Source organism: Antechinus flavipes, chromosome 6 (genome assembly GCF_016432865.1).
Source record: "Antechinus flavipes isolate AdamAnt ecotype Samford, QLD, Australia chromosome 6, AdamAnt_v2, whole genome shotgun sequence".
In the NCBI taxonomy this organism is placed as follows: Eukaryota; Metazoa; Chordata; class Mammalia; order Dasyuromorphia; family Dasyuridae; genus Antechinus; species Antechinus flavipes.
In genome coordinates this window covers 241,458,148-241,482,010 of record NC_067403.1, presented here as the reverse complement: position 1 = coordinate 241,482,010, position 23,863 = coordinate 241,458,148, and the positions used below count along the sequence as shown (strand labels likewise).

Here is a 23,863-nt window from a genome sequence, read left to right as displayed (position 1 = left end):
GGCTGGACTGCCACTGGTCGGAGAGTCACACTGAACCGCAGTTTGCACCTCTGTCCAGTCTAACCAAGACCGCTTCGAGTTTTGCGCGGTTCAGTGACCCCCCTCCCCCGCATTTCTGAAGACCGAGTTCACTTATCTTCCAGTGGTCCAGCACCCTAGTCCGAGGAACGCCTCTCTACTCCCCCGCCCCAGGGGGAGCTGCCGCGCTCTTCCTCTCCCTCCACCCCCGCCCCTTCCATTCAGCCCCGCGCGGGGGTGTACGGAGTTCAGGGCGGCGCCGCGGTGGTTCATTCCTTCCACCGCACCCCTCCCTCGTCTCCCGGTGGTAGGCGCCGGAAGTGCCGCCATTTTGGGGTGTCCGGCTCCGGCGGCGGCGGTGGCGGCGGCGGCGGGACGCGGAGGCTCCCCGGGGACTGGGCCTCAGAGAGGCGGCGGCGGCGGCTGAGGAGGCGGCGGCGGCGGCGGCGGCGGCGACGGCGACGGGCGCAGGTGCAGCTGCAGGTGAGCTTGGCTTCGGCGGGATAACGGGCCTCGGCCGGGCGGGCAGTGGGCTGGCGGGCTGGCGGGGAGGCTTTGCGGGGCGGGTCCGGGTCACGGGGCCTTCCTCCCGCCGGCCGCTCCTCGCCCCCGGCCTAGCTGGGCGGGCGCCGCGTGCCTCGGCCCCCGGGGAGCGCTGCCCCCGTTCCTCTCGGGCCTGCCGGGCTTCGTGCCCGCGCTCCTCCCCCTTCCCCCACGTGAGCCGCTCCCCACCCCTTGGCCACGCCGTGACCCCCCGCGCCGCCGCCGCCTCCTGCTCCTCCGGGCGCGTCTACACTGCCCGGACCGACCCGCGGCGGGCCCCGGTCTTAGAGAGGTGACTGAGACCCCGGTCTTTAAAATGCCCCGGTGGTCGGCCCCCAGCCGTGGCCCCACGAGTCCGGGAGCCGGCGGAGGGCGGGTGCGGAGGCTGCTGGCCCAGTCCGGGGTTGGGGGGGGGGGCAGGGGACAGTTTGGCTTCGCCTCGTTTGCTCGGTCGCCTCCCGGTGCTGCCCTGGAGTGGACCCCGCCCTCGGAAAAGAGCGGTGCTGGAGGGAAAGCAGTGAGGGGTTTGTCCCGGAGTTTTCTGCGGGAATGAGCCGGTGTGTTCACCGACTGGCCTTAGGGAATTGGGGACCTTCCCCCAGCCCCGGCTCCCGGCCTCAGTATTAGGGAGGAGTCCGCTCGGAGTTGTCCCTCTGAGTTGGAGAAGTGGGCCGGTGGGATTGGGACGAGGGTCTTGTTTGGGGAAAATGGCTTCTCGCTGATGGAACCCTTCAGCCTTTTTGGGGCTGTTTGTTACGGCACGTCCCTGCCTAGCCCGGGATCGAAGCGTGGGACTTCCTCGTAACCCGAGAGACGGATGCGTTTTTAAGTGGGGAGCTCCTTGAGAACAGGAACTTAAAATCAAGAGCAAACCTGCCGTGTTCCTGGTAGACACAGGGCTAGGCTCCGGTAGAAAGGAAATCCCACAGACAGCCCCTATCTAATTAGGGGGTGACATTTATTAAAAGCACAGAATAGATACTTGTTGACTGACATTTGAAGACATTCTGCTGCAGGATGGACCTCGGGGAATTTCTTGTTTAAGAAGGGCCGGGGGAGCTGAGGAGATGATCTCTTTAAAATACACTTCATTAAGTAAGAGTTGGCTGCTGCATGAATGAGCTACCAGCTCAGAAACTTGGACATTGTCGGTGAAGGTAGAAAGAGTGAGGAGACTGGAGAGTCACAAGTGCCCAACTTCTCTGTGCCTTCCTGAGGAGTCCATCATCTTATTTTCTTGTGGGTTAAGAGAATGCCTTGAAGGAGGAAATCTGTTTAGTAGGAGACGAGGATGTAAGTGGCCCCGTGTGTGCCCTCTATCCTTTGGTGGTGGTGGTGGTGGTGAGGAGGAGAAAGGAAGTTTGATTCACTTTGGATTAGTGAAGAATCTAGCTGGACAAGAATGTGTCATTCTGTCCTTCCACCTCCTCCTAAGAAATGGCCTTTTTCCTAACCCTCCCCCTCTGGTATCCCCTAATTCCGAGCCATTTTTGTAAATGTACGGAGGTCATTTATCATTCATTGGTCTTTACTGGAATAAAACTTGGGTGGTATGACTATGTTGCACATTCATTGACAGATACATTTTGTAATAAATACTTTGCAAAAATAAAACCTTATGTTATTAAAAGCCCATTTAATAACCTGTTACAGACTTTAGTTTCAGATGCACACACCTATATAAGATTTGGGAATGTTAAGAAGGTATAATCTTCAGATATTTCAAGTTCCAATATCATAGGACAGATGAGAGGGTCCTTACTTTTTTGAAGTTTACAGCTTAATTGGTATTTGGAGGCTTCTTAGAAGTGATATTTGAATTGGCCTTTAGAGGATGGAGAATTTATATTATGTTCAGATAAGTGGGTTGTCTTATGTCTGCTTCTAAAGTCTCCCAGCATCTATGAAATGAGAGAAGATTTGCCATAATTTCTAACGTTTAAGCTGGTCATTGAATATGCTGATTAAGCTTGGAGAGGGGGAGAAGGAATAGAAATGAGATACTTTTTGAAGTCTACAGGTATCCTTTTGTGAAGCTTTTGGAAGATCCTTAACTGCTGTTTGACATGCTGCTTTTTTTTTCTGTCCCCCTAGTATTTCTCTTTGCTGTTGAGGTCAGGAGGGAGAAGGTGAATTGGGAAATGTTATTAGTATCTTTACCCCCAAAGAACTGAATGGAGCCAGAAAAACACATACTTTTACTAAGAAATCACTATCTTTCCATTTGTGTGGCACATAGCTTTCACATTTGACCTTCTTCACCCATTTTGTGTGCATTATATTTTACAGAAGCATAAACTGAGTCTCACCCTGGCTTGTGTCCAAGCCTACTGACATGTAAAGTGAGGAAGTTGAACTACAAAACTTAAGATCTTTAGGTGGTCCTGTTTATGGCTTAAATTTATTTTGTCATTTTTGGTTCTTGAAAACTGAAGCAGTAATGTGATATCATTGATTCTTCTAAATTGTAGAAAAACAACCTTCAAGCAGTCTCTTCAAACCATAGAAATACTTCTTTGAAACTTGAATGAAAATGTTTTTCTTGGTTATTTATATTAATGATAGCATGGACAGTGCCGGCTCCCAGATAATCAGAAATAAAATTTGAACAGTAACTCTGGAATTTTTGATAGATTTCTTAATGAATGGTGAGATGAGCACAAGGTAAGTGAAGAAAAAGAAAACTTCCACAATCCTCATAAGCATTGGTTATGGTTTTGTTAAGCTCTGTAACAGAAACATTCATATGAAGTTATATTTGTAACCTTGGTACAGATTTTTGTTTTTTTCCAGACAGTCCACAGGTATTTCTACTTGGATAGATTCTATATAATGTATCCAACCTTCCCTAGAAACTTAGAACTCAGTGCTCAATGTGTGTGATACACAGATAGTGTATCTTATTGACTCCATCTTTTTCATTGTTTCAATTTTAGTAGAAAGAACTTGGTGGTGGATAAAGGTTATTAGTTAAGGCAGACTTTTCTTTATGTTCATAGAAATTAGAAAATTTGCATTGAGAGGTTGTGTTCAACTAGAAGGGAAACTTGGCTCTTTTGCACTTTAATTAGTTAACTCACCTTTCAGAAGCTCTGCTTTCAAATAAGTCCCACTGTAGAAGGGTTGTAGTCTGGGAAGACTGTCTTCAGTTTTCTTTGCTTTGTATTCTGTCAATGTCTAAAGAGCAACATCTATTATTCTAAGAGGTGTGGTTAGTTTGCCTACAAAAGTTTTCTTAGTTTGATGTAGCAGTTGTGCTTTTAGTTGTGATCAAGTTACTAATATTCCCTTTTCCCTGGGCTTGTCTGGAACTTCCCTTGCTTTATGGAATCACTCAACATAACTTATGAGTCATTATTTCCTATCTGCTTTGACCCTCATATGAAATGTGATGGATTTCTCTTGAGTGGGATCTTTTGAAATACAAATATGGCTGTAGGATCAATATTTTGCTATGTATACTACTCCATTTAGCATGTAATATATTCTCACTTATCTAACCTTGTTAGTTATTACTGTTATAGGGTAAAACTAAGGCAGAAGGTATCTTCTAGGGGATATCTTATCATCTGAGAATGTTCATCTCTGGCTTCCCTCCTCATATGTTGGCTAATTTCATTTGGCAGCGAGCCTCTTCTTCCTGACCTCAGGGCCTAGAATTCATTTCTTTGAATCACCTTTATTAGGTAGCAGTTATGAACTGTTTAAGAAATGTTTTATTATTTCTCCATTTTGAATTTCCATATCCTTCCCTTAGATAACCTTTTCCTGAAAAAGTAAAATTGCATGGTATTTTCTGATACAGGATGTGAGAAAGTCTTTTTTATTTTTTTATTTAAGGTACCATAAGCTATTCAGGTCAGGATTTAAATCTGTGTTATCATTGATATTATAACATCTAGGTCATTTTTCCTCATACTTCTCTATTTTCTGAATAGTTTTTGGGCCTCACGAACTTGGATTTTTTGTGTGTGTGTGTGACCAATTTGCTTGAATTTTAAAAGTGATAGAAATATACCTTTAACAAGCTTCTTTATAGTTTTAGTTTTTAAGGATCATCCTTGAAAAAAGTCCTGCAGTGTATCAAAAACTTCTTGTGTTTTACAGAATAGTTTCTTTCCTCTCATTTAATGATGGCAGCAATTCAAATAAAGCTTTTTTCTTAGGTGCTTGACATGGTTAATTTTGCCCTTGCTACTAGAAGATACGTGATAATTTATAAAAAGAGAGTGATTAGCTCAGATTTAGAGCTTGAATTGGTGTCTTATAAGGATCCATCAGTTATAAACGTACCTTTTTTGAGGGGAGAGGAGCAGGCAGTTTTGGTTAAGTGACTTGTCCAGGGTCACATAGCTCAGAAGTGTTGTGTCTGATGTCGGATTTGAGAGCGCCATCTAGCTGCCCTTTGTCTACCTAATTTCAAATCTGGCCTCAGACACTTAGTAACTGTGTGACCCCAGGCAAGTCACTTAATCCTGTTAATTTGCCTAGAAAACCGCACTTGAGATCATAAAGAGTCAGGCACTACTCAAATGACTCAACTGGAAATTGCTATGATATGCATTGTTTATGGAGCCTTGTTAGTCCAGAGCATCAAAACCTTAATATTGCAGATGTTTGAGTTTTCATATTATCCTATCTTAAATTCCTCTGCTTCCTTTTAAAGTTTGATTTCCGCTCTTATAGTCTACGTAAAAAGTTTCAGATATGTTGAGGAATAGTGGTGACTCTGGGTCTAAACTCAAGAAGACTTGATTTCAAATCCAGTCTGTGTCACTTAGTAGCTGGACAAGTCATTTTAATCTGTTTGCCTCAGTTTCCTCAACTGTAAAATGTAGGTAATAATATAAAATCACCTACATCACAAGATGTTTCAAGGACCAAAATGAGATATTTGTAAAGCATTTAGATGATATCTGGCAGGTAGTAGGTGCTTAATATATACTTATTTCTTCTCTCCTCCTTCCCACCCCTTTCCTTCCTCTCCCCACCCCCACCCCCGTTTAAAAAAATATATTATTTGAACATCTGTCAAAACTTGTACAGATTCTTTTTCCTACAAGTTTCTCTTTTGTACAGATAATTTCCTATAAACGTCTCTCAATCTCTTTGTGTCTTTTGTTTGCTTGTAAGAAATGTTCCTTCTTAGTACTATTCATTTTGAGCTTCCCTCTTGTCTTCTCTCTCCAACCTTCCCTCACTTCCTATTCCTTAAGTAATTTTCTTTGCTTTGTGAATGAATTTTGTATTTGTGACATTGTAGTTGTTAACCTTTTAAGTTGGGTGAGACATAGCCAAGGAAACAAATTGATTGTAGAATGCATTGATTGATGTATGATTGATTGTGTTGTTTGCCTGCTTCTAAATACCGATAGTTCTTGCTTTACATATGCAAATGGTTCTAATTATGCAAATCCGCCTTTATGTAAATAACTACTATACAGTACTGTGCCCTCCCCCCTTCTCCTTTCCCTCCTTCTGTGTCTCTCTCTGGACTCCTATCCTCCATCAGAAATAATTTTTTTTTTTAAACAAAATCTCTAAGTGAAAGTAGAAGAATTTAATAAGGATCATAGGATTGTTGAGTTGAGGACCATCTGGCCTCATGTGTCTTCCATTAGTCTGTCCCCCTCCACTGTTTACTATCTTTTTCTGTTCAGGTCCACATCCTACCTGGATGTGTGTGAACTCCACCTTTCTGAATCTGGTCCTGCTCTCATGAGTCCTGTTAAACCATGGGTCAGTTTTCTCCCTCCACAGGTCTACAACTCCCTATTTAGCCTCCCTCCCTCCCTTTCCCAGGTCTTCTGGCAAATTCTCCTTAGGGAAAAATCATTACAGACAGATATACAGAATGGTCCACTTAGGTAAATCAGAAACTATTTGAACATTGTAAGATTTTTGTAAATTTAGGGACAAAATACATTCCTAAATCTTCTTGACAAGAAATGTTGAATAGAAGTGCTTGCTATGTGTAGTCTACAAGCATAGAGATTCCTACCTTCGGGGAGATTTTATAATAAAACCGACATATATGACTGAATCCCCATCATTCTGATACTTGATACATAGTTAAGTGCTTAATAAATATTGACTGATTGCATTCATTCTACAATTCTATCAAATTTGTCTAGTTGTTGATCCTCCCTTAAATCACCAGGTAGTCTTATATCCTTTCACTGGCTATCTGTCCCTTCTTACTTATGCCTCTTAGAATTCCTAGCTTCCTTCTCAGTTGATTAAGTGGGCAAAGGAAATAAGCAGGTGGTTTACAAAGGAAGGAATATAAATAGGAAGAAGAAGAAAGATAGAAGTTGGAAGGACTTCAGGAAAACATGCATATTAAGGCATTCTTGATAGAATTAGGAATTTCTATAGCCATTCTGGAAAGCAATTTAGAACCAAGATCAAAAAGACCCAGCTAGGACTATCCATCAGAGATCAAATTTTAAAAGATCAGAAGGATCCTGAATATAGTCGCTTTATTTGCTGTGGCAAAAAACTAGAAATTAACACTTCATTTAGGAAATGGCTCTTTAAGTTATTATGTATAAATGTAATGAAATATTATTGCACCCTTAAGAAATAGTAAAAGGGACAGTTTGAGGTCAAACCGGGAACACTTGCATGAAACATGCAGAGTAAATTAGCAGAACAATTTATATAATACAAGGTAAAAAACATTTTAAGGATTTTGAGCAAGGTAATGACCATCCATGATTCCATAGTACTGATGGTGAAAGAAATTAACTATCTATTGACTGGTGATGGACTCAAAATTCAGAAGACACTTATATTCTTTGGACATGGCCAAAAAAGGGAAATTGTTTTGCTTGACTTGCTACAAGGATTTGACTTTTCTTTTCAACTAATCTGCTGAGGATAGAAAGAAAGAGGATTAGGGATATAGTTCCCTTTACAAATGACAATAGAAGGAAGACACCTTTGAAAATTTTAGGTTGAATTTGTTACATATCTAATTTTGGGTTTGGCAATAGCAACCGAGGAAACAGGCTTCCAACGGAAAGCTTCGAAGAAAACTGAGGATTCTGCTAGGAGAAGCTTAGAAAAACAAGCATGTTCAGGCTTAGTGATTGTGTACAGGACAAGAAGTAGGTAAATAGGTCTGGAACAGAAAAAAGCATATACAGAGAGAAATGTGAAATAGGAGGCAGATTGTAAAGGAACTTTCAAAACCAAACAAAAGAGTTTTTACTTAATTTCCTTCTATGAAGTTGGGAAGTACTGGTGTTTATTGAGCTGTAGAGATTCTTGGTCAGAGGTATGCTGTCACAGTTATGTAGAAGATGATTTAGAGAGAAGGGAGACATTGGATACTAGGGATTATTATCAGCTGACCCCCACTCCTCCCTTCATACAGTGAATTTTTCCATACTATATGAATTTAGTTCTTGGTTCATAGCTTTTCTCCCTTCCCTAATTTTAGGGAACTTCAACATAAAGGTCCTTTTAAATATTTTATCCACAGTTCTCAGATTTTAACATTTCTAACCCACTCTTTTTAAAAAATCAGTGATCAAAATATCTTTGCCTTTTCCTGATTATTTTAAGTTCTGAATTCTCTCCTTTCTTTCCCCAAGGCAACAAAACCAAAATCCGTCACCAATATGTGCAGTCATGCCAAAAAAAAAATTCTCTGTGTTTTTCTTCTTTAAAATATAATGGTTCTCTCTGGGAGCAGGTTTCTTGGGGAGGTAGCCCTAAAATCAGTTCAGAGCAATAATCACCCCAAATACAGCCAGGGAATAAAGTACAGTCTTTTATTGTCTCTTCCAAAATCTTATCTCCTTCATTTGGGGCTTGGCTAATTTTCTGAAGGCCTTCTCTCTCTTTGGTTCCTAGAGCTCTTGCCGCTAGTCCTTTGCCTCTGCTCCCTTCAGCCTCCAGCCAGCACAAAGGTGGAAGATGGAATGAATCTGTCTTGCCTCTGAGAGAGGGCTTCTCTCTGACCTCACTTGACACTCCCCTCTCAATTTTTTCAGCTGAACTAACACTGACTGGCTCACTGAAGCTCTATTTAGGCTGTTTCTCTGAGAGTGGGATTGTGGGATCCGAGAGTGGGGATTATGGGTTTCCTCCCAGAGTGCTCTCTGGCCTTAAGAACTTCTTGCTTATATGAGCTCTCTAAAAGTGTGAACACAAGTATTATTGTCTATCAGTTCTACTTAGTACCTTGTTTCAAGCCTCGTAGGATCAGATCAATCATACTGAACCATGCTAAATGAGGTAATTATTGTCTCTATCAACTCTAATGACTTAACACTTTGTAAGGATTCCAACAATTCTCGAATGGCCAAATTAAAAAAAAGAAGAAAATATACTTCAGTCTACACTTTGAATATATTAGCCTTCTCTCTCTGCAGCTGGATGGATAGCGTGTTTCCTTTGAAATTGTGTTTGGTTGTTGTGTTGATCAGAATTACTGAATCTTTCAAATTTGTCTTCAAATTAATGCATAAATTGTTCATCTGGTTCTGCTCATTTTACTTTGCATCAGTTTTTAAAAATCTTAGGTTTAACAAGGCATAGTTCCAAATGTTTTTCAGAATGATTGAACTAGTTCACAACTCCACCAAAGTAAGTTAATCTACCTGTTTTCCTACATCCTCTCTAGCATTTATGGGCAGTCAGATGGATAGAGTATTATCCTTGGCACTAGGAAGATTCATCTTCATGAGTTCAGTTTCAGACATTTACTTAGTTGTATGACTCAGGGCAAGTCACTTGACCCCATTTGCTTCATCTGTTGTTTGTCCTTGTTCTGGAAAAGGACCAAGACATCAGAGAAGTGATTTCATGACATGCAATTGAACTAGATTTGAGTGAGGGATAACTGTGCAAAGTCACTTGCCTCACTTTTTCTTCCAAAGTCATCTGGGTATAGTGGCCAGATATAGATCTGGACGACTAGAGAGGGCCCTAGATATAGTTGGACCCTGGCTTTTTAAAGGCTAAAGTCTTTAATTGATTTGCTGAGGCAATTCTATGATAAAGAGGAATGAGGCTTTTTTTTAACCGAGTCCCCCCAAAATGTAATTAATCAGAAATCAGGATTTATCAGTTTTTCTTCTATTGAATGAGTTGAAGAAGGGCAAACCACTCCGATGTCTTTGCCAAAAAAACTCCAAAATGAGTGACAAAGAGTCGGACACAATTGAAACTGAACAGTAACTCCAGTATGTCATTTTCCATTTTTTTATGTGCTTATGGATACTTTGGATTCCTTCCTCTGAACACTGCCAATGGTCTTCAGATTAATATATAAATTATTCATCTGTTCATTCATTGTTTTTTCCAAATGGTCTTTGACCATTGGGGAAATGGTGCTTATTCTTATAAATTTACCTCACTTTCCTTTATATTTCAGAAGTGAAACTTTTATCAGGGAAACTTGTTGCCAAGATTTCTTCCCCCATTATTTATTTATTTATTTGCTTTTCACCTAATTTAATCTGCATTTGTTTTGTTTGTGCAAAAACTTTCAAAATTATCCCTTTATTGCCTGTGAACCTCTATTTCCTGTTTGGTCATGAATTCTTTTCCCTATCCATGGATCTGACAGGTAATTTCTCCACACTCCCCTAATTTGCTGATGATGCTATCCTTTATGTTCAAATCAGATACCAATTTTGAGTTCATCTTTATATACACTTTGAAATTTTGGTCTTTACCTAGTTTCTTAAAGACTACTTTCTGGTTTTCCCAACAACTTTTGTCAAATACAGATCTTTTTCTTTTTACTTGCATATCTATCACTACCTTGATACAGACCCTTTATCTCCTTTCTCCCACCTGAACTATTTCAGTAAACTTATAACTCTTCTACCTGCCTCAGGTCTCTCCCATTTGACCTTGCTACCTCTTACTTAGTTAAAGTGGCTCCTTATTGCCTCCAGGATTAAATATATAAAGCCTGTCTGTGGATGTTTCTTAACATTTTCTTATTGATCTTGCATTTACTAGCACACCACCCTCCATCTTCTTTGTAGTGATTCCTCTTCCTCCTACCCCTCATGGCAGTAATGTTTCCCTCTCTGGCTTTTTTTCAAGACTCCCATCTCACACTGGGTGTCTTGGAGACATCTTAAACTCAACATGTGCAAAAACAAACTCATTATCTTTCCCTGGAAACCCTCCTATCTTCCCTGTTTCTGTAAATGGCAAAATTATCCTCCCTGTCTTTAAAGCTCAGAGAGGGGGAAAGGAGAAAACAGAAAGGGATGCTGTCTCTAGGTCTCATTCCAGTGACTGCCTTTGCCTCAGGTTATGAATATTTTGTATTTGATCCCAATCTCCTTTCTACTTTTACAATCTTTAGCCTCTTTTGATCATGAACAGGACACTAAATTCATCTCTTGGCTTTTGGCGATTTCTCTTGCTGTCTCACATACCTGGAATGCTCTTCCTTCTCATCTTCATCTATTGGCTGCCCTGGCTTCTTTTAAGGCCCATCTTCTACTGGAAGTCTTTCCCAATCTCTCTTAATTCTTGTGCTTGTCTCATTTTTTTCTTGTTTTTCCTGTATAATTTGTTGGTATGTATTTGTTTGCTTGTCTTCCCCATTAGATTGTGAGCTTCTTGAAGACAGGAGTCTCTTTTATGGACTTTTTATCCTCAGTAATATTTAACACAGTGCCTGGAACATAGTAGGTGATTAATGTTTACTGACTGGATCTCTAACAATCCCATCTTTTAAGAAGTCCTTTCCTGATCTCTTTCCTTTCTCCTCTCCTTCCTCCTGCTTTTCCTCTGAGCTTCCTGAGGACAAGGTCAATTATTTTGCCCTTTTTTATGTGTTTGAAAGGTAGTATTTTGTTACTTAACAGTGAGTGATACATGGTAAGTGCTTTTTGATTTGCTGGTTGGTTGGTAAAAATGTATTGCTATACCACAGATCCAGCATTCTTTCTGAAACCTTCATGGAATAAAGTATTTGTAATAATATAATTCAATGATATAGATCATTATGATTTATAAAATATTTTCCTTGGAATAGCACTCTTGATTGAACAGATATTGCTCAAAATGTAGATGAAGATGCTTCAGAGAAGTTTAACACCCAAGTTTTCTAACTCCCAGTGCTCATATTGTTCCCACTATTCATTCAGTTTTGCCTTTAAATATTATCTGCTAAATTATTTATTGCTCAGTATATTTCAATGAGTCTTATCTCTAGAATCTAGTATATACTCTGTTGTTTGGCATTTAACATGTTTGACTAACCAGCTTCATCCTGTCTTTTCAGCCTTATGTTTTATTTGCATACAACTACTTCAGTATACCCTAACCATCTTTTTTATTTCTCATCTATTCCTCCTTATAACTCCTATAGAATCCCTAGTTTCTTTTGAAACCTGCTTCAAAGACCATTAGCAGTTGCTTGATCAACAGCCTTTGCTTGACACTGAAGTTATAGAGACCAGAATGACACTGTCTTACCTTCAAGGAGCTTATATTTTGTTCTGTATAAGGTTGTAGACTCCTGTTGGACCTTCTCCCAAACAAAAAAGCCTTGTCTTATTTTGTATATACTTCTCTCCCTAGGGAATGAATGTAAACTTCTTGATGGGTAGGGATGTTTAATTTTCATTCTGAATAGCGGTAGCCAATCTTTATAAAACTACTTAGATTTTGCAGAGTTTTGTTTTATTAATGAATCACATTAATTGATTCTTACAATAACTCTGTGAGGTAGGTGTGATTATCATCATCATGGTTTCCACACATGGGAAACTGAGGCTGAGAGGTTGTGATTGCCCCAGGTCACAGTAGCTTGAGACAGGGTTAGAACCTGAATATCCATCTCTAGCTCTAATTCCATGGTCAACATTCTTTCTATTGGATTGTTACTATTAGCACAAATTGAATTTCATCTGCCTTCTTACTGAGCTGAGAATCCTGCATTTCTCTAAATTTCAACTTTTGATAAAATTTAATACTAACTTCTTAGAGATGGATGGACTATCCTGCTGGCACTTCTGTGGAGTTTTTGCTTTTCATTTAGCAACTTCTGAATTTTACCATCATTTTCATCAAACCATTCTTGATATTTCCATGTTCTGTCCCAGACGTGCAAATGCAATACTGTACACCCAATCTGAGAGCTGCCACCATCTTTTCTGCTCCATTGTTGCCAACTGTATTTTGGCACAACTTCCTTAACCTTCAAATTAACAACAAAGTGTTCTGTCTCAAAGAAACACTTTAATCTGTAGACATTAATTCTTCTGGTAGTCTTTTTGCCTTGGGGCCAATGCTTTTGTTGAATTGCTAATATTTAGCTTGAGAAAGATAAATCTGTGATCAGTCCAGCACTTTCCCCACACTTTGCCTTAGTCACTCTGACTTTCTGTCTGTCTCTCCTTATGATCACAGTCTATTAAATGCCTATGTTTGCTGTGAAGGTGCATCCATGAAGTTTTATTGTCTTTAGATAAATGGAGACCCTTATTATCAATGAAAAGACATATTTATAATTCTGAATGACTTTAATGCTAGAATAAGCTCAGACTACTAGACATGGCAAGGTATCTTTGGGAGCAATGCAGTAGTAGGTAGGAAACAGCAACAATGGTCATTTACTATTGAAGGTAAAGGTACATCTCATGACCTCATCACCAACATTACATTATACTACTGAATGGAAATTTTGATTTCTTCAAAAGGAAAATTATAAATTAGCCAAGCTATGGGATCAAGTTCCTCTTTTCCCGTGCTTTTCCTCATTGGCAAGTAGTTCCCAGGATATGGGTGGGATGGAGCAATTCTGGGAGGGTGTAGAGCTGACTGGCTCAGCCCTAATCTACCCAGTTCGTGTCTCAGGATCAGTGAGAGCATGTCTGTTTAAATTTGAATCTATGTGTTGCTTCCCCATTCAATGTTGTTTTCAAGCTTAGAATGTAAGGTGACATTCTTAAGGTGAGGATGAGCTAGAGATGGGGGGGAAGGTTATTGTCAGAGAACATATATATTACCCCTATTGCCTGTGCTCAGTGCCTCACTTTTACACTCCCCCCCTACCCCTGTATGGTGAGAGTGACTGCCTGCTTCTTATGAGAAATGAATAAACTTTCTCCTTACACCTTGAGAAATCTCTGAGATTTATTGGGTGGGTTGCATGCCATACATTACCTAGATACCTTTGAAAGTGGGATTTATATACTTGTTAATTGATTTCTGGTTATTACTTCTTGATCTATGATTTTGTTGGGAAAAGTATGTGATACTGGGCCTGGAGTTCAAATTTAGCCCCAGTTACTTACTATTTGATCCTGGGCAAGTCACCTAATCCTTTTTTGCCTCAGTTTCCTCATCTGTAAAATTAGGTGGACAAGGAAATGGCAAACCACTCCAGTATCTATTAAGAAAACCACCTGGGGTCTGGAAGAGTCGGATTGAAATGACCAAGCAACAATAACAATGATTTCATTGCTTTGGAGAGATCTAGAAAAGGAAATTCCTGTACCATAATAAAACAAGAAACTTTGGTAATTAGCTATCTGAGAAAGTAGCCTGAGTACATAAAGGGGTTAAATAAACTGCCTAGATCTTTAACTGGAGGGAAAAGTCATCTCACCCCCAACCCCTTTCTGATTCTGTGGTTTCACCTCCATTCTTACAAAGTAAGTAAAGAGCAGTAAAGCTCTTAATTTCAACATTAGTAGTTCTCATTTTAAGAATTATCCAGAAACAATTTGTTTTGTTTGAGCTTTCTGCTTTTTTATAAGGCAGGATATATCATTGGAAAGTGGCATTGATGTTTTTTAAAAAATCAATAAAACATTTTTTAAAACTTTAACAGACCCAAAGAAGAATCTGGGGCACACTGTTGAAGCAATTTGCCTATGTCTCCTAAAAACCTTTTCTCCTGTCCAAAACAATTATTTACCTTTTGATTGTGAATGTACCCATGTGTTTTGAGACCCGAGCTCATTATTTGCAAATCAAAGTAGGAAAGAGGAGCAAATTCTCAAAATCTATAAATAAAAAGAAAAGACATATTTAAATGAATTATGCTATAAATAAGAAAACCACATTTTATTGAATGCCATTCATCTACTTTTTAATCTAATTTTGAGATGTATAGTAATTGAAGCTTTGCTGTATTTCCTCCCTTTTATAGGTAAACTTTCTTTTTAATAATACCGTTTTGTTTTTCAAAATACATGCAAAGATAGTTTTTAAACATTCATGCTTGCAAAACTTTGTCCAAAATTTTTCTCCTTCTCTACCCACTTCCTCCCTCCCCTAGACAGCAAATAATCTAATATAGGTTAAACATATGCAGTTCTTCTAAATATATTTCCACATTTATCATACAAGAAAAATCAGATCAAAAAGGAGAAAAAATGAGAGAAAAAACAAGCAAGCAAACAACAACAAAAAAGGTAAAAATACAATGTTGTGATCCACATTTAGTCCCCATCTTCCTCTCTCTGGATGCAGATGGCTCTCTCCCAAGTCCATTGGAATTGGTCTGAATCATATGGGTAAACTTTGAGAATATCTTCTACAATTTATATTCCCAGTTCCTTTCCTCCTACTCTCCTAACTCTTTGTAATCTGGCTTTAAATCTCATCATTCAACTGAAACTCTTTCCAAACTTAATGATGGCCAAATCGAATGGACTTTTCTCAAATTGATTTTTTAAATAGCCTTTGACTTTGTAGATCAGTGGGGTCAAACTCAGAAACAAAGGTCAGTTAACTCTATATAAGGATCCCTGAGGATATTAATACTACCTCTGTTTTATTGTATTTTTATTTATTTTGCCAAATATTTCCTAATTAAAATTTAATCTGGTTCAGCTTGTTCTCAGCTTGTTGTGGGAGTGTTGTAAGAGACAATGTGTTTGACACCTCCTCCTCTCTGTTACGTTGTTCTGTTGCTTAGTTTTCTTCCTCCCAGTCTGACCACTCTTCTGTCTCTTTGGCTGCATCTTCTCCCTGGCTAATAGTAGAAGTTCCCGAAGACTATCTGTCCTGGACCCACTTCTCTACTCCTTCTATACTATTTCACTTGGTTTCATCAGCTCCTATAGTTTCAATTATCATTTCTATGCAGATAACTCAGCTACTTTCCTAGCTCTTCTCCTTGCTGACCGTCAGTTTTGCATTTCCAACTGCCTATTCTGTTCTTCTTAGTGTTGTTGGTATAACCTATCTACCCAGTGTCCAACCTACTTGTCATCCTCTATTCCTCACTTTCCATACCTAATCAGTCATCTAGTCCAAGAAGTCCTTTCTTACTGTCTCTTAAAATATTTTCTCTCTTGAAGTTACTACCACCTTTATGCAGGCCCTCATCACTCATACTTGCACTACTGCCAAAATCTACTGCTTATGCTTCCTGCCTGAAGGGTCTTCCCCACTACACTCCATATTCCACTTACTTGTCTGGGTAATTTTTTTAAAGCATAGTTTTGACCATGTTATCTCTTACTGCATAAACTCCAATGGATTCTTGCTACCTGGATCTTCATAATCTGGCCCCTTCCTGTCTTTTTAATCTTACATTTCCCTCCATATACTCGACGACACTGACTCTGCTGTTTCTCAGACAAGTATTTCCATCTCCCAACACCAATCATTTTTACTCCTTGTCCCTTAAGCTCCTTTATCTTTCTGACTTTCTCAGCTAAAGTTTTACCTTCTTTAAGAAGGCTTTCTCCGTCCTCTTTAATCTCAGTGCTTTCCACTCCAATTAATCCTATATATAACTTGTACATAGTTGTTTACATTTTGTTTCTGCCTATTTGTTTTTCTGAGGCCAGGACAGTTTTTTGGCTTTCTTTGTATCACTAGAACCTGGCACATAATATGAGTTTAATAAATGCTAATTGACTGGTTTATCACAGTTATAACTAGGAATTTTTTACTTATAGGCCCACCAAATGGAGCCTGAAGCAAGTGGCACTAACGATGCCCTCAGTTAAGGGTGCTGGTCTCCAAAAGGCGACTGCTATTGGGAGAGTTGTCCCATTCCCTTCCCACCTAGTGATCCATTGGGTTTCTTAGTTCTTTCATAGTAACTGGATGCTGCAGTCCTGTGTGGTGGGTTGGGGACATAGTGAGGGGTGGAAAGATTTAAAGCCATTTCTCCCTCCATTCTCAGATGACTTGATTTAACAGTTAAGAGATTTCCCCCAATAGGGAAAATGACTTGTTATAGTAAGTCTCATTTATTCAGCTCTTCAATTGAATCTGTGCTAACGTGGAGTCCAAACTGCACATACTTGTAGTCCAAGACATGGATTCTTTCTCAGCCCAAGGATCCCCCCCTAAAAAAATACAAACTGAAGGGAAGGCCATGGGAATATAAAGACTCCCAATATAGGGGTGTTCTTCCCGCCTCCCATATGGTTAAGCTCTTAACCGAGGCTTAGGATTCTTGCATTGTACCCCTAACCTAATAGGATAGTATTCTCAACTTGAGATCTTGTCCTGACCAACTCACGTTCCAGGGATTGCAAACAAAACAAAACAAAAACATAATACATTCTAAAACATAAACAATAATTAAAAAAAAAAACCTTGAGAAAAAAGTCCCCATTTTGGAGGTTGGGGTTTTCTGAAAATCATTCTTCTCCTACAGGAATGGAGAAAGTAAGGTTGAGATTCTTCTCTGAAGTGATAACTTGCTTTCCTGGGCTGTGCAGTAGAGAGCCTTCCTGGTCTTTTGCTTTTTCTCAGAAAGGGACTTAGCACACTGCCAGGTATACAATAGGTGTTTAATAAATACTTATTGAAAGACTGAAAAGCACACAACATTTTGTGGCTTTCTGTAGAATATGGTTTGTTTGGCAAGGTTTTTTATGTGGCTTGGACCTGTGTTCTTCTTTAGTCCCAATCAGGGATACCTTGAATTCAGACTGGGACTGTCAAGCTGCTGCCCCCATCCTATGCCCACTCCAGAATCTTCCTCTTGTTCTTTCATGAGCTCTGTTGCTACCAGGCTCCTACCTGTTCAGTCTTTTTCTAGTGGGCAAAATGAGAAATCTATAGTTGGCGATGGAGAGTGGGGAAAGAGCTAAATAACACAAATTTTTCTTTGCCTTTGGGTAAATTCTTAGTAATCCTGCCCCCACCCTAGTTATGACTCCAGATAGCAGGACTAGAAGAGTTAATTTTAAATTTAGTTTTCCAGTTCCTGTCACCACAATCCAAAACCAGATTAGCTTAGTAAAAATGCTTGCTGCTTTTTTATTATTATTATTATTATACTTGTAAATGCATCCAGAGGCTATTAAGCAGCAGCAGCAGCCAATAAATATAGTAAATATATAATAAACTTGGTGACTTTCCATGAACATTTCCCATAAACTTAAAAGGGGAAACTTGAAGGACAAGCCTTGGGGATACTTTTGCCATAATAGTTTGATAACAAGAGACAGTCTATAGGCAGAAAAAAGAATATGTGGGATGTTTTGGGATGTGGGAGTGGCATTCTCCTAAGTCCTTTGCTCATTTTTACTCCTGGCTTATAATTTTATTGATTTTATTTTTAAATAAACTGTTATTTTGTTGGCCCCCTCAAGAGCAAAGCAATACAAACTGTTCGCAACATGAAATGCTCCTGTGCTTATTCTTCAGAGCTTTGAGAAACAGCATAGGCAGCACTGGCGCAGTGGGTGGAGGGCTGGACTTGCAGTTAGGAAGACTGGATTCAAATTTGGCCTCAGATACTTACAAGCTATCTAACACTGAACAACACACTTCACCTTGTTTGCCTCAGCTTCCTCATCTGGAAAAGGAAATGACAAACCTTCCAGTATATTTGCTAAGAAACTCCAAAAGGTGTGTCAAAAGCGTTGGATACTACTGAAAAAAATTAAAAAACAACAAATGAAAAACAGGTTACCAAGGAAGGATTTTTTTTTTCAAGGAAAGTTTTTTTTATTTTCAAAATACATGCAAAGATAGTTTTCAACATTCATTCTTGCAAAACCTTGTGTTCCAGAATTTCCTCTCTTCCCCCAGCCCTGCCCCTAGACAGCAAGTAATTCCATGTGTTAAATATGTACAATTTTATTTTACTTAATTTCTATGTTTATCATACTGTATAAGAAAAATCAGATTAGAAAGGGAAAAAATGAGAAAGAAAACAAAAAGCAAGCAAGTAGCAACAAAAAGGTGAAAATTCTATGTTGTGATCCACATTCAGTTCCCACAGTCCTCTCTCTGGGTGCAGATGGCTTTTTCTATCACAAGTCTACTGGAAATGGCTTGAATCATCTTATTGTTGAAAAGAGCCATGTCCATTAGAGTTGATCATCACATAATCTTGTTGCTGGTTTTCTCTTGGTTCTACTTACTTCACTTAGCATCAGTTCATGTAAATCTCTCAAGACTTTTTTGAAATTCTCTTCCTGATCGTTTCTTATAGAACAGTAATATTCTATAACGTTCATATACCATAACTTATTCAGCCATTCCCCAAGTGATGGGCATCTAGTCACTTTCTAGCCAAGGAAGGATTTTGTGATTACAGGTGCTCAGAAGCAGCTTTCCTTGAGCAAACACTTATATCTCTCTATGTAAAGCTGTTTTTATTTCTGAAGAAAGAAAAAACAAACAAGATCTAGTTGTTTATAAACGATTTGGGGGCTTGAAGATTTTTTTTCTCCCCTTAGGAAGTTAAGATAAATTAATGAAACCAAGAATTTAAAAAATTCACATTTAAATGTGTTCCTGAGTCCTTCAAGCAATCTTGAAATAGAATGACAGGAACCCTTTCCCTAAATGTTGGATAGTTTAAAAAAAAAAAAAAGCACATTGATAGTCTTTCCAAGTATTTGTGCCTACCACACGTAAGATTATCTGGTAAATCTTAAGTAAAGGTAAAAATTGGTACAATTAAACTCCTGACTGTGCTTGGTTATCATATGCCACTGCTCTTACTGAGTTACCCATTGAAGGTTATAACTTGATCTCTTCTGATAAATGCAACTAGAGATCTAGAGATTCTCTCCAACTTTGAAATTTATTTTTGTTTATAACTTTCCTCCCTCCCCCTTTCCCCCATTTTCTTATACCTAATTTCCTACCCACCCCCACTCCCCTTTTGGGATTCAAAACTCTATATTATCTACTCTTCCCCTCTTCTACTTTAGTTGTTTTACACCTTACCTTACACCCAGGTCATCCTTGCACCTTCTTCAGCTAGTGGCACAGACTTCCTTGCTGCTCTTCCTACAAGACCATTCATCTCTTGGCACTGAACATTTTCTTTATCTGTCCCCTATATTCTTGAAATTCTTTCTTTTCTCATCTCTGCCTCCTGGCTTTTTTTTTTTCCCAAGTCCCAACTAAAATCCCACTTTTTACAGGAAGCCTTTTCTACTCCCTCCCATTCTAGTCCCTTCCTTCTTTTGATTATTTCCTATTTATTTCCTATACATGGCTTCTTTGTACATAATAACTTGCACATTGTCTTCTCCGTTAAGCTTGTAAACGCCTAAAAAAGTTAGGCACTGTCTTGCCTTTTGGTAGGCTCACACTTCTTAGGGCACACATAATGTGGGCTGCTTAATAAATGTGTTTTGACTGACCTGTTGAGAAAGGACAGCGGGGTGAAAAAATGGTTAGGATTTGGAGTCAGGAAGGCATCTTCCTCAGTTTAAATTTGGCTCTAAACACTAAACTGTGTGATCCTAAGCAAGTCACGTCGCCCTGTTTGCCTCATTTTTCTTATCTGTAAATTGAGTCACTTAGCCCCAATTGCCTCAGCAAAAAAGAAAAAAAGAAAACTATCTTTGTATTCTTTGGCTATTTATCAATTGGAGAATGGATCTTAAAATTTGAATAATTGAATAATGAAAATTTTATTAGGAAATGAAAACTTTATCAAAGCTTGGTACAAAGATTCCTACATCTCCACCTGCTCCTTTCCCTTCCAGTTGTGCAAAAACTTTAAAAAATTGCTCATCTTCTGTGCATCTTGTCTGTCCCCTGTTTGATTTTGAGTTCTTCACTTATCTGTTTATCTTAAAAGATAGATAATCTTTTTTGCTACTTTGTTTGCAGTATCATCTTTTATGTCTAAATTATGTATCTATTTAGAGCTCATTTCAGTACTCAGTTTCTGATACTACTTTTCAATTTTCCCAGAAATTTATACTAATAGTGAATTCTTAGCTAGGCCCTTTGGGGTTATCAAACTCTAATGTAATATTGTTGCTTCTGTGTATTGTTTAGCTAAAATATTCCACTGATTCCTTCTTTGTTTCTTTGGGATTTTTTTTCTTTGTTTTTTTCTTTTCCTCTTCCCTCTCCTTTTCCTCCTCTCCTCCCTATCCCCCTAACTTCTCCCTCCACCCCCCCCACACTCTCTCGCACCCATCTTCCTTCCTTCCTCTTATGAAATTATAGGCTATTAGGTTCTCTTCATTTCCATTGTTTTCTTTGAAGATTTTTGATTTTTAGTTCCTCCAGATGATTTCATTTTAATTTTTTTTCTAGTTTTGTGATATTTTGGTAGTTTGGTGTGGTACTAAATAAACTAATAGTTTAAATAAACTGTCATTTTCATTCATTTTGACTCAGGCTACTCAGGAACAATTGCTTACTTAGAGTCAAATTTTTAGAGTTTTTGTAGTTTTCATATAGTTCCTGGCTGGCTGGCTGGCTGGCTGGATAGATAGACAGACAGACAGACAGACAGACTCACTCACTCAGCTATTTTATATTTATTATCAGTAGAATTTCTCTTTAATTTTCCTTCGTGGTTTTTTTTTTTTAACAGAATATACAAAGTACAGAGAAGCTGATCATTTTATATTCTGCAACTTTGCTGGTTTTTTAATTGTTTCAGTTAATTTTTAGGGTTTTATAAACAATCTGCAAAAAGGGATAATATTGTTTTATTTTCTCAGTTTTTTGTCCCTTAGGATACCTAATGTTTAAAATGGTACATAAAATTATAATGATGATTAATTGACAACTTTTCTTTACACCTGCTCTTATTGGAAAAATCTACGTTACATATAATGTTTGCTCTTAATTTTAGCTAATAGTATTCTTCATATTGAGGAAAAATCCATTCATTCCTATGCTTTTTGATGCATTGATACGGGTCTGTAGTTTTCTTTTTCTTTTTTGTTACTTTTATTTCCTTAAATATTGTGGAAGAAATCCTTTCTTTTATTATTTTTATGTAATTTTTCACTATTTGGAATTAATGTGTTTTGATTTGTATTTGATAAGATTTGCTTTTAATTCAGTTTGACACTAGGATTTTTAAAAATATCTTTTAAGCACTCATGGACTATTCAATTCATTTTTATGAAGTTGGTTAAATTTTATTTCTTGTCATGTTAATGTGAGCTTTTAATTTTTTTGTGACTATCTTTCATCTCAGTCATCTTTTATTGGCATAATTGTGCAAAATAGTTTCTAATAATACATTTTCATAATTTGTTATGAGTTCTCCTTTTTAAATTTTTGGCATTAGTAATTCGTTGCTAATGGCTTATCATTTTAAAAAAGTCTTAGCTTCTAATGTTATTAATTAAATATCTTGTTAATTTCTTTGATTTTCAGAATTGTATTTTGGTGTATAATTGGGTTTATTTTATGTTTTTAAAATTTTTATAATTGGGGTTTTTAAAAATTAGTTTTCTAATTTAATTTTATGTTCTAGTCATTGATCTTTGATTTTTTAAATATGATTGATTTTTCCCCTATTGTTGATGAAAATAATTAGACAAGTAAACTTTCTCCTAAAGACTGTCTTGGCTACAACCCACAAAATTTGGTATGTTGTCTCATTTTGTCATTTTATATGATGAAATTATTGTTTCTATGATTTGTTCTCTTTAACTTACAAATTCTTTAGGATTGTTATGCAGCCTCAAGGTATTGTTTCAAATAACTTTCTTTTATGGCCCTTTACTGAATGTAGTGTTTTATGTATTATAGTTTAGATATATATATAGATATGTTAAATATTTCTGCTTTTCTTCAGTTTGCAGGATTTTTGTGCTCTGATAAATAAATTGTGATTTGTTGCGAGTAATAGTTACTTGAATCTTATTCCAAATTGAATGCTCTTTCTACTTTAACAAAGCAACTTAGAGCTACTGTTAATATTTTTTCAGAATTGTTCTGTATCAGGTAAAAATAACTTAAATGCAGCTTGAAGCAGAAAAATTAAAAATCTGATTTGGCTAAATCAGATTTTTAAACATACTTAGAAAGAACTATTGAAAGCCTATTAGATCCTCCTCCAGAAATTTTGAGTGTATCTCCATAGTAACAGTTGACTTGCTTGCAACATGTCACTCTGTCATTGTCACTGTCGCTGAAGTTCAAAGTGAATCCAGCTTTTAAAAACTGGCATTAAGTTAATCTGATAAGATGTTACATACAGATTTTTTTAAAAGTCAGAGGTGTTTCTGGAAATTTTTTCATATTTAAATCTTTTAAATGAGATGTATGATGAAAGTTGCTTAATTATTTGTTTGGCTCAGCATGTAGCTTAGGTTTTTTAGTGGGTGGAAGGGAGAGGGAAAAGAAGGCCCTAGATAAAACTATTATGTCAGTGCTTACCTTTTAAAGCTCTTCTCTTTTTTGTATGTTTTCTTTTATAAAGAGCAATTGTAAAACATATTTAGAAAAATTTCAGCATGTATAAAAGTGTTTTCCAGTGTATGTTTATCTCCATTTCACTTCATATTCCAGTCTGGCTTGAAGATTGTGAAAGAACACTTGGCAGGAAATACACCTTTAATGGAGTTATACCATACATAAACTAGGAGGAGGATTATTCTCAGAATTTAGAAAAGATAATTCATACCTTTTGGGAAAAAACAGCAGGTTTTTTTCCCAATAGGCATGTAGAAAAGGAAGATGATGAATTATTATATTTAACTTTAAAGCAGTTAATGATGTACTTCATAAAAGAAGATGATTATAACTGATTTAGTTATAAAGAAATTCACATAGGGGAAAAAATTCATATAAAAGAGGAATTTTTAAATGTGTAAGTTACGGTGTGTTTTCATAGTTTATATATGACTTACTGTTTTTGTCATTGTTGAGTGTGCATAAATATTATGTTATGTTGTCTTTTTGTTCAAAACCCATTTTTGGGAAAACAAGAGGATTACCAAGTTTGACAGATCTTATTTAGGCTAATTTTGTATGTGTACAGTTCTCTTCTGTCATGTTATATATATAGTTTCTATTTCACTTAGTTCTTTTGAAAGTTCTTGAAGGCTCTTTGAAGATGAATGTAAGAAATGATAAAGAGATTGTTTCAGAGAAATCTGGGAAAGGTTAT

General features: G+C 37.9%; 1 protein-coding gene across 1 annotated transcript in view; it reads left to right on the top strand.

The window, feature by feature from the left end:
* Positions 1-282: 282 nt before the first annotated feature.
* The window catches only part of CELF1 (CUGBP Elav-like family member 1), a 99,523-nt gene continuing 75,942 nt past the window's right edge, over positions 283-23,863 (top strand). The window contains exon 1 of the mRNA XM_051965168.1: positions 283-501. The gene's annotated coding sequence lies outside the window, so the exon portion shown is untranslated. The remainder of the gene's footprint in view (positions 502-23,863) is intronic.